This window comes from Bufo bufo, chromosome 1, assembly GCF_905171765.1.
Source record: "Bufo bufo chromosome 1, aBufBuf1.1, whole genome shotgun sequence".
NCBI classification, from domain to species: domain Eukaryota; kingdom Metazoa; phylum Chordata; class Amphibia; order Anura; family Bufonidae; genus Bufo; species Bufo bufo.
In genome coordinates this window covers 778,246,635-778,258,414 of record NC_053389.1, presented here as the reverse complement: position 1 = coordinate 778,258,414, position 11,780 = coordinate 778,246,635, and positions in this window count along the sequence as shown.

The window sequence follows — 11,780 nt, the reverse complement described above, 5'->3', positions numbered from 1 at the left end:
ACCCCGCGACCACCAGACAGAAGGAGGAAAAAACTTAAAGGGGAAGTGCAAACACAAGCATAAAAAGCAACACGTTGCAACAGGCAACAGCATGCGTGGCAACCATGTCACGACGCACACAACAAAGGCAATGACACTGCCCCTGCATGCTATAACAGCAACACGTTGCCACAGGCAACTGCAAGCATGGCAACTGTGTCACGGCGCACACCAAAGGCTGTGACATGAAATCACTGACCCAACCTGGGAAGGTGGCAAGCCGAGCGAGGACAGCAGTACAGAGGGGGAGGGATCCGCAGCACCGCAACAGGCTGGAAGAGGCAGTGGGGTGGCAAAAGGGAAAAGGCAGGCCACACCAAACAGGCCCGCAACTGTTCCCCGGAGCACCCCCTTGCGGCAATCTCCCTTGCCAAGAGGTAGGCGTTCCGTAGTATGAGGCTTTTTTGAGGAAAGTGCAGACAATAAAAGAATTGTCATTTGCAACCTGTGCCGTACCAAAATAAGCAGGGGCGTGAACACTAGCAACCTCACCACCACCAGCATGATCCGCCACATGGCATCAAATCACCGTAACAGGTGGGCCTAATGCCTGGGTCCACAACCAGTGTCTGCGGATCACATCACTGCCTCCTCTTCCCCTGTTTTATGTGCTGGCCAATCCCCTGTCCAAGACGCAGGCCCGGATGCCTCAGGCCATGCACCTGGACCAAGCACCATCAGCTAGCACATCCACTTTTGTGTCGCAGCGCAGCATACAGATGTCTATACCCCAGGCCTTTGAACGAAACACAAATACCCAGCCACCCACCCACAGACCATAGCACTAAATGTGCACCTTTCCAAATTGCTGACCCTGGAAATGTAGCCATTTAGGCTTGTGGACACTGAGGCTTTCCGCAGCCTGATGGCAGCGGCTGTCCCGCGGTACTCTGTCCCCAGCCGCCAATGTGTGTCCCGTAACATCACCTGTGCCCTGACAAACGCATTTATTCGGAAGGTCCACTCAACGACCCACACATGGACAAGTGCTTTTGGCCAGGGACACTACATTTCCCTGACGGCACACTGGGTGAACGTTGTGGAGGCCGGGAGCGAGTCGTACCCTGGTATGGCACAGGTGCTACCGACGCCAAGGATTATGGGCCCTACTTCCTTAAGGGTTTCCGCCACCACCTATGTTAGTGGCTGCAACCCCCCTTCTCCTCCTCCACCTCCTCCTCCACTTCAACCTGTGAATTATCATCTTGCAGCACCAGTCAGCCATCAGTGAGTAGCTGGAAGCAGTGTACCACTGCAGTGGGGAAGCATCAACAGACCATGCTTAAGCTGATCTGCTTAGGTGACAAACAGCACACCGCCGCAGAGCTGTGGCAGGAGATTAGGGACCAGACTGATCCAGGCATGGTTGTGTCTGATAATGGCCATAACTTGGTGACGGCTTTGGAGCTCGGCAAGCTCACACACATACCATGCCTAGCCCACGTGTTCAACCTAGTGGTTTAGCGGTTTCTCAAAACCTACCCCAATTTGCCTGAGCTACTGGTAAAGGTGCGCCGTGTGTGTGCCCATTTCCGGAAGTCATGCCGGTCTGGCAACGCAGCAGCAGCCCCTTGCAATTGCTGCAGCCAACAGCTCAGAGTGGAGATGTGGCAACCGCGTAAAGAATAAACATGTAAACGCTACCATTTCATATGTGCTAATACCGGTCCTTTAATGTATTTCATGTCATCTTCTGATAATGTGCATATTTGCTCCAAGTAATTGTTATGTTCATGTAATGTATTTGGTTACCACAAGGTGGCAGCAACACTTGGCAGTGCTAGAGCAGGGAATGGACTGGATTGTCCATTCTCTCTCTCTCTCCCTTTAGAGGGAGAAAGAGAGGAGGAGTTTAGTTAGTAGTAGGAGTCTAGCTTAGCCCCTGTAAGGGGAAGCAACAGGTTCTAATCCCTCCTGGGAGAGCCTGCAGAGTTCTAGTCTACCCTCCTAAGGGAGAGGTTGTGCTGGCCAGCAAAGCTCTGCCTGCTCTGTTAGGCCCAGAGGCTCTGCCTCTTAAGTGCATTTCGGCTGCATGTCCCCTCCTGGGCTTGCATTGTCTTCACCCTGGCTGAGCCAAAGCTTGAGGTACTGAATACCAGGACAAGAAGTTCCTAGGACTGCATACAGAAAGAGACTACTACTATTGCTAACATAGCAGTGCTGAGGAAGCTACAGCATAGCAGTGCTGAGTTTGTTTTGCAGAAGTATTTGCCTGCCATTTGCCTGCTGAAACCTATAGGAAACCAAGATAAAGTCTGGAAACTGTATGGATCACCATTTATGCCAAGTAAAAGCAACTGTTCAACGTTTATCAAGTCTGGACTCAACTTTGTTCTACCCCATCCAAGTTCTTCATCCCTTTTTGCACTGCCTCGGTCAACCGCGTCTGGGATCCACCTGTATTCAGGTAGGAGCAGCGTAACAAACGTGCTACACAACATCTCCAGGGATATTGTGGCCTATTCAACACCTCTCTGGCCTTCCTACACTGGGTACCAACACTACCATCTACAAAGGGGACTCCATGTTCCCGTTGCTTAACTGCAACCGGCGTCACGTTTACTTGCTCTATAAGAGGGACATATTTCGTAGACACCTCTCAAGGGGCAAGGGATCCCCCAGGTGCTGGCAACGGGCCATGGGTACCACAAACACATTGGCCCAGTCAAAGTGGGAAGGTGGCAACCAAATGAGGAGTCAACACAATGGCCCAGTCACAGAGTGGTGAGGTGGCAACCACATGAAGAGTCAACACAGTGGCCCAGTCAGAGTGAAGAGGTTGCAACCGCATGAGGAGTCAACACAGTGGCCCATATACAGTATTTGGAGGGTGGTGACAACTGCATGAGGAGTTAACATAGTCGCCAAGTCACAGAGTGGGGAGGGTGGGGTCAACAGCAGTTGCAGTAACAGCACAAGATGGTGTGTGGCAGTAGGAGATTATGACAGCAGAGGTAGCAGGTATGTGGTATCAGGTGGGTGGCAGCATTAGAATAGTGATGGAAAAGTCAACATAGTGGTCAGTCACAGAGTGGTAATGGTGGCAAACAATTGAGGAGTCAATACAGTGGCTGAGTCACAGAGTGGTGAGGGTTGGAAACGCATGAGGAGTCAACACAGTGACCCATTCACAGAGTGGTGAGGGTTGAAAACGCATGAGGAGACAACATAATGGCCAATCATAGAATGGTGAGGGTGGCAAACACATGAGGAGTCAACACAATGGCCCAGTGTCACTACCAGAGCTTGGAGGAGTTCTCACTGCTCTGTTTCTCCGCCCCTGTGATGAGCTCTTTACTTTCTGTTTCCTTCCTCCCAGCTGTTCCTCCTGTGTTTGATTTCCCTGCCTTTAAATCACCCCTCCTCCTTTTGTAGTGTGTGGATTATATTTCTCATTTGAGTTGTAGCTCTTGCTTGAGTATCTTCCCTTGTATGCTATCCTTTCACTGGACCTGTGTTCTGCTGCAGCAAGTACTCCGGATATTGCCAGCCTGTCTTTGGATCCGTCTTCACTGCGGCTGCAGCTCCTTCAGCTAAGTGTGCAGACATTGTAGTGTATCTGTCTGTTTTCTGACTGGATCCGAGGCGACCACGGTTCCCTCCATATACTGAGCAGGGCACCGGTGGCCGTGCCCCTTCCACTATTGTAGGGGTTACAGTGGTCATCAGTCTTAGGTACGCGGGCTTGCCTCGTTCCACCATTTGGATCCGGGCATGGGCTTAGCAGCATAGGGAGAGCTTTGAGGGTCTGACAGGGGTCACACTTTATCCTCCCTAGTTTGGGTCCGGTCAGTAGCTCTATTTTCTGTGCATGCTTTTGTTGCTCAAATACAGCCGTGACACCCAGTCACAGAGTGGTGAGGTGATAACTACAGTCAACCCAGTGGCCCAGTTACAGTATCGGGAGGGTGGTGGCAACTGCATGAGGAGTCAACATAGTCGCCAATTCACAGAGTGGGGAGGGTGGGGTCAACAGCAGTGGCAGTAACAGCACAAGATGGTGGGTGGCATCAGGCGTGTGTCAGCATCAGAATAGTGGCTGAAGCAGGTGGCCAGAAGAAACGGGTCTCTTTTCACAAAGTTTTGGTGTGGCACCCTGAATGATCCAGTCTGATGCATCAGGCACTGGCATGTGGAAATCCTGGCTGATCCATGCCTAATTCATCTTCACAAAGTTCAGTCTCTCCACACTTTTGGTGGAAAGGAAAATTCTCCTTGGGGTAACTATGCTCCCCGCCACACTAAAAACCTGCTCTGATGCCACACTACTGGTCAGGCAGAAATGTTTGTTTAGGGCTGGTTGCGGCCCAAACTCGAGGGGATCTTAGATGTGAGGTGGCAGGATGCAGTCCAAGTATGCCACCACCTGCTGCTTCTGGTTCTACTCCATGTCTTGCTGTCACCTGTCTGTCAGACATACTGTACTTTAACAGTAACGGTAAGGGTAAAAAAGCAGTAGTGTCAGGCCGCAATTTCACCCCCAAAACAAGGATGAATGGATGTACTTATATACGAGAATATGAGCACCCTAAAATGTGTAGAATCAGGCTGCAATTTCACCCCAGAATGAAGGATGAATGGATGTACTTATTAGTGTTGAGCGAGCATGCTCTCTATGCTCGGAAAATGGCGGTACTCAGTCGAGCACCATGCTCGAGTCCCCTCCCCACACTTTTCGCGGCTGCTATGCAGCCAATAAATGTGCAGGTAAGTACTGCCCTCACTGTAATGCCAGTAGCCATGTTGGCTACTAGCATTACAGTGATTCGCTGGCTGGAACATGTCATCGGGTGCTATATAGCACCCGATGACGCATGTTCGGCTCATTTATAGTCAGGGAGAGCTGCGCTTCGGAAGGGACAGAGAGTGTAGGGAGTCTAATCGCAATCTACAGGGAGTGCAGTATTATTAGGCAAGTTGTATTTTTGAGGATTAATTTTATTATTGAACAACAACCATGTTCTCAATGAACCCAAAAAACTAATTAATATCAAAACTGAATATATTTGGAAGTAGTTTTTAGTTTGTTTTTAGTTTTAGCTATTTTAGGGGATATCTGTGTGTGCAGGTGACTATTACTGTGCATAATTATTAGGCAACTTAACAAAAAACAAATATATACCCATTTCAATTATTTATTTTTACCAGTGAAACCAATATAACATCTCAACATTCACAAATATACATTTCTGACATTCAAAAACAAAACCAAAACAAATCAGTGACCAATATAGCCACCTTTCTTTGCAAGGACACTCAAAAGCCTGCCATCCATGGATTCTGTCAGTGTTTTGATCTGTTCACCATCAACATTGCGTGCAGCAGCAACCACAGCCTCCCAGACACTGTTCAGAGATGTGTACTGTTTTCCCTCCTTGTAAATCTCACATTTGATGATGGACCACAGGTTCTCAATGGGGTTCAGATCAGGTGAACAAGGAGGCCATGTCATTAGATTTTCTTCTTTTATACCCTTTCTTGCCAGCCACGCTGTGGAGTACTTGGACGCGTGTGATGGAGCATTGTCCTGCATGAAAATCATGTTTTTCTTGAAGGATGCAGACTTCTTCCTGTACCACTGCTTGAAGAAGGTGTCTTCCAGAAACTGGCAGTAGGACTGGGAGTTGAGCTTGACTCCATCCTCAACCCGAAAAGGCCCCACAAGCTCATCTTTGATGATACCAGCCCAAACCAGTACTCCACCTCCACCTTGCTGGCGTCTGAGTCGGACTGGAGCTCTCTGCCCTTTACCAATCCAGCCACGGTCCCATCCATCTGGCCCATCAAGACTCACTCTCATTTCATCAGTCCATAAAACCTTAGAAAAATCAGTCTTGAGATTTTTCTTGGCCCAGTCTTGACGTTTCAGCTTGTGTGTCTTGTTCAGTGGTGGTCGTCTTTCAGCCTTTCTTACCTTGGCCATGTCTCTGAGTATTGCACACCTTGTGCTTTTGGGCACTCCAGTGATGTTGCAGCTCTGAAATATGGCCAAACTGGTGGCAAGTGGCATCTTGGCAGCTGCACGCTTGACTTTTCTCAGTTCATGGGCGTTCATTTTACGCCTTGGTTTTTCCACACGCTTCTTGCGACCCTGTTGACTATTTTGAATGAAACGCTTGATTGTTCGATGATCACGCTTCAGAAGCTTTGCAATTTTAAGAGTGCTGCATCCCTCTGCAAGATATCTCACTATTTTTGACTTTTCTGAGCCTGTCAAGTCCTTCTTTTGACCCATTTTGCCAAAGGAAAGGAAGTTGCCTAATAATTATGCACACCTAATATAGGGTGTTGATGTCATTAGACCACACCCCTTCTCATTACAGAGATGCACATCACCTAATATGCTTAATTGGTAGTAGGCTTTCGAGCCTATACAGCTTGGAGTAAGACAACATGCATAAAGAGGATGATGTGGTCAAAATACTCATTTGCCTAATAATTCTGCACGCAGTGTATGTTTTTATCTGGTATACATGTTTATTTATGTTGGTTATATGATTTTTATGTATATGTATACATTATATATATATATATATATATATATATATATATAAGGTTGCTTTTAGGTGTAATCATCTAGGAGTATGATCATTGAATAAATTGGTTCTATCTTTATCTATACGTATCCTCTTGGAGATATGATTATATTTATTTATCTATGTGATTTTTAATCATGTTTCTTGTCAGTTATTAGGTGTGGCTGCCCTATCTGTGTCATCGACTTTACATCTGGAGGAACTGTCAGGGATGAACATATACATGGAAGCATCGATGAGAGAGATTTATATATATATATTGTGAGACAGTGACAGGTCTCACTCAGGTTAGAGGCATGGAAGGGGTGGATAGTGTGGTCCACACCCCTGTTCCACCTCAGGTGAGACAAGCTGGAGGTAATCAGCCTGGCATAATGCAGTATCCCAGGGGGTCAGTAGAGCCTCTTTGGGTATGCGGGGAGTCGTAGTGCAGGGCAACCCACTAACCTGGGATTCACTGTCGTCTTCAATCCGGGTCAATACTGGAACAGGCAGTTGATAAATGTCGTGACGCCAGTGCCAATTAAACGGTGACACGCCGTGTAGTGATAGGAGGAATAATGGAGCAATCCGGATATTTATATAACAGGTTAACTTTACTGAATGAATTTGCAGTCGGATGAACAGCCAGTGAATACAGTTCCAGAGTTATTCCACACTTTACCATACAGTTACAGCGGTGGTTCAGGCTTTTACTTACAGTCACAAAAAGACTAACTTCAAGGCAGGCCTCCTAGGATCAGGGATTCCCTCTTAAGCTAAATGCAGCAATACCCTCAAGGTCCAGACACCCAAATCCTGGTGATAACCCTTGAGCAAAGATTTGGTAGAGGTCTTCTTCCCTCCTGATGGCAGGCTCTATCTTTGGAGTTCCTCAGGTATAATTAACCTGGAGAACTGGGTGGGAATGATCCTCCACACCAGTAGTGCAATTTCTGCACTCCTTAATGAGTCCTGAATCTCACAGCACTGACTCTAGAAACTTCCAACTCACTCACTCGGCTAGGCCCTAGCCTATTTATACTAAACTGAGGGCTCCCTCTGCTGGCTGGAATAGGAATTGCCCGCAACAGGCCTAACTTGCTTAAAGGGAGATACACCTTATAATATAGCAGTGTCGGGTAACCTACCCGTATGCTGCAATAAGGCACCTCCCAGAGTGTCAGAAAGGGGGTAGTGTGTTACCTGTGGACAGAGGCCTGGAGGCTCTGTCTGTGTGGTCTTAGCTGGGCAAGGCTGAGGGACCACAAGGCTGGGAGATAGCCTGGAGTTGGGGGACGCAGCGACGCCTGGGAGGGTCGCAGGGCCATAGTCAGGCAGACTACTGAGCCCCAATCCCCCACAAGAAATACTGAACTGGAGACAGTGGGCGTACTGTGCTCTGTACAGCCAGGAGGCTGTGGGACATTGGCTGACAAAGCCGCATGTGTTCACAGGGTGTGAACTGTGACTTTAGGTGAGTCAGGATATTATATGTTTAGTTAGAGCCCAGCCGGGCAGGTGTTTATTTTGTACCATTTGTGTTTGGATTGCTGAGGAGCCAAATAAAGTGATGTTTGGACCAGAAACTTGGTGTCTGGCGACGATATTTGTGTGAATCACCCCCGGAGAAGAGCTAACCCCCCACAATATATATATATATATATATATATATATATATAAAAAATATTTCTATTCATCATTATTTTTCATTTTTTGTTTCCTTTTTCACATTTTACATTAACATATATCATATACATATATTTTTACATTTCTTATACACTGATTTAATCACTTGTTTCATTTCCACTGTACACTTGGTTTAATTTCACTCCATCCACATTCTTTTTCACATTTTTGTGTTTTTCATCTATTTATTCATATTTTTCATTATATCATTTTATTATCAATACACATTTTTTCGAATTGTGGCATGTTTTTTTTGCCTCTTCACCTTTTTCCCTTCTTGATATACATGCATGGGTGTGCACACACGCCCCTTTAAGGCTGTTGTGTTCCATGCCCATAGTTGTTCCACCACATGTAACATCGACACTCATATTCACCTACACTTCATTCACCTCCATTTCTTCCATTTTCTTAATATCTTTGCGAACATCTATACCCACTGACGATAGATATATCCACTCACTAGTGTTTATTAAATACTGTATTGCATACTCGTTCTTTATTTTCACCGTGGGATCTGTATCTCCAGTTCGTAGGCTTATGCGTTCCAAGGGCCACGTGATCGGCCCCATGCGTTCCATGTACACTATGTCATCTCCGGCGCTATTCCTGCCCCTTCCGGTGGCTTTTTATGGAACACAGTGGTTTTGTTTGGTTATTATTTTGTGATTTCTCTATTCCATCTCCCTTGTCCGCTCCACAAGTATTATATTAGTTATATCTGAGTTTCTAGTTCCAATCGCCCAGTTTGCATTCTTCTCCTCCCGAACAGGAAGTGACGCTGTGTGTTCTACTGTGGAACGCACGCGCTTCACCTCCGTGTGTGGCCACACACGAGTGTGTTCTCCTTCCCTCTCCCAGCTGTTTATCATTAATTTAGTTATTTCCTACATAAAAGGCACCTTCTTTGGCATAGTTTGCACATACACCCCCTGAGGAAGCTTACGCGAAACGTGCGTTGGGGCTCATTGGATCACTACTTTGGTATTTATTGATGTAATTTTTTATTCATTATATTGCAATTTATTGTCCATGTACATTGTATTTCATGCACTTTGCACTTTAAATGTATGTACTGTACCTGGCTCCAATATCTTGTTCAAGGTTGGTGAGGTCATCTATACATGTCCCCTACTGGGGGATTTATTTATTAACTATCCAGTATCTCTTTGGCCTTGTCCAATGTTTTTTCTATGCTTTATGTTGTCCATTTTGTGATCCTTTCCCACCCTGTGTGTCATCCACCATTGTATTGTATTGTCTGTCAATGTATCTTATTGGATTTTCCCCTTTTTGGGAACCATAATAAAGTTTATATATATTGTTAGTCGTGCTTTGCCTGTTCTCTCCTTTTTGGTGTCTATACTTGGTATGTAGGCCTAGTACGCATACTCACTTTGTGAGTTATCTACGATTGGTGTCTATTAAGCCACAGTGTAAGAGGAACTGGAGTAAATTCACAGATGGCATTATTGGTTAGCCATTAGAGACAGTAGCAGGATATCGGAATGGTAGTGCCCGCTCCGGGGTACTACATAAGCCTTCTCTGGGGCTGCAAGGAGGAGGAACGCTGTGACCCCTGGCTCCACGGAACGGTGTTGGACTCCGAAGTCAATTCTGCGTCATCCTGCTGCAACTGAGAGGAGGACTGAGCCATCCAAACCACAATCTTTTCATCTTTCTCTTCAACGATAATGTTGTGTTCCGATCAACTGTGGCCTACTATTACTACTACTACTTCTGGCCAGATGGCTGGTGCTGCTAATACCCACATTCTGGCTCTGGGTCTTTTTTGGAAACCTTCTGTGGCACTGAAATTTTTGGGCAACACAGATACCTGTCTTCTGCGCTACCCTGTGTAGTAACCATGTTTAGGGCGAATTCACACGACTGCACAGTGTTTTGCAGTCTGCAAATTGCAGATCCGCAAAACAGGGATGCCACCCGTGTGCATTCTGCAATTTACGGAACGGAACAGGTGGCCCATTATAGAAATGCCTATTCTTGTCCACAATTGCGGGCAAGAATAGGACATGCCCTACATTTTTTGCAGGGCAGCGGAATGGAACAACGGATGCGGACAGCACACTGTGTGCTGCTGTCCACATCTTTTGCAGTCCCAGTGAAATGAAAGGGTACGCACCCCTTCCGCAAAATTGCGTGACAGATGCAGAATCATTCATACAGTCGTGTGAATGAGTTCTAAGGCTACTTTCACACTTGCGTTCAGAGCGGATCCGTCTGGGGTCTGCCCAGACGGATCCGCTCATATAATGCAGACTTGGGATCCGTTCAGAACGGATCCGTCTGCATTATATTGTAGAAAAAATTCTAAGTGTGAAAGTAGCTTCAGACGGATCCGTCCAGACTTTACATTGAAAGTCAATGGGGGACGGATCCGTTTGAAAATTGAGCCATATAGTGTCAAATTCAAACGGATCCGTCCCCATTGACTTACATTGTAAGTCTGGACGGATCCGTTTGCCTCCACACAGCCAGACGGACACCTGAACGCTGCAAGCAGCGTTCGGGTGTCCGCTTGCTGAGCGGAGCGGAGGCTGAACGCTGCCAGACTGATGCATTCTGAGCGGATCCGCGTCCACTCAGAATGCATTGGTAGCTGGACGGATGCGTTCGGGGCCGCTTGTGAGCACCTTTAAACGGAGCTCACAAGCGGAACCCCGACGCTAGTGTGAAAGTAGCCTTATGCTGCATTGAGATCATTTTTTGTATATAAGTGTTGATTAATCTATGGATATGGCAGGTTTTCTAAGTACCGGTTTCAATGCAGAGGACTGGCTGACAGAGGAGGTGTTTTCTGAGAAAAATTTCCTTCAGAAAAAATATACCCCTTCATATAGTGCGGCTTTTAGAGAACTAGAAAAAACTTATAGGGAGCAAATTGTGTCTTGGTGGGAGGTCCAGAGTTTGGAGCACTACCTAGAACACTATATCGTACCAAGGGTTCTCAGGATCACACTACTACCAGCCAATAGATGCAGGAATGCATCACTAATGACTAAGTGGGAACAGGAAGCAACTGCCAGCTCCCTGCGTCTTATGAAAATCTTAGTAGAACAGGAGCACTTCACATTAGAGAATGCAAACAAGAAGTTGAAGGATCAGATTGAGGTCACTCAGACATTCGCACAAGAAACTGACTTTGGAATAAAAGAAAAACAGCTCCAGACAGCTTTAGAAAAATTCCAATATCATTTAAAAGAAAGAAAGCATAAGCAATTCACACGTGATTTGTCAGACTTTAAAGAAAATAAAGCTTATATTCTTTTAAATGAGAAAGGGAGAAGAGAAAGGGATACTGATCCGTCCTCAACGGAAACTGATCCATCTGAGTCTGATAGAGAACAGTCAGGCAGCAGAAGGAATGTGGCTAAAGGGAGGGGGCGTGGGAGAAGAAATACTAAAGGTAATTCTTATAATAAAAATAGTCAAGGTTTTTTAGACCAGAATTTGTCCTACCCCCTAAGAAACCGGTCACAGCAACAACCGATGGCAACACAGGCCCAAAAATAATTA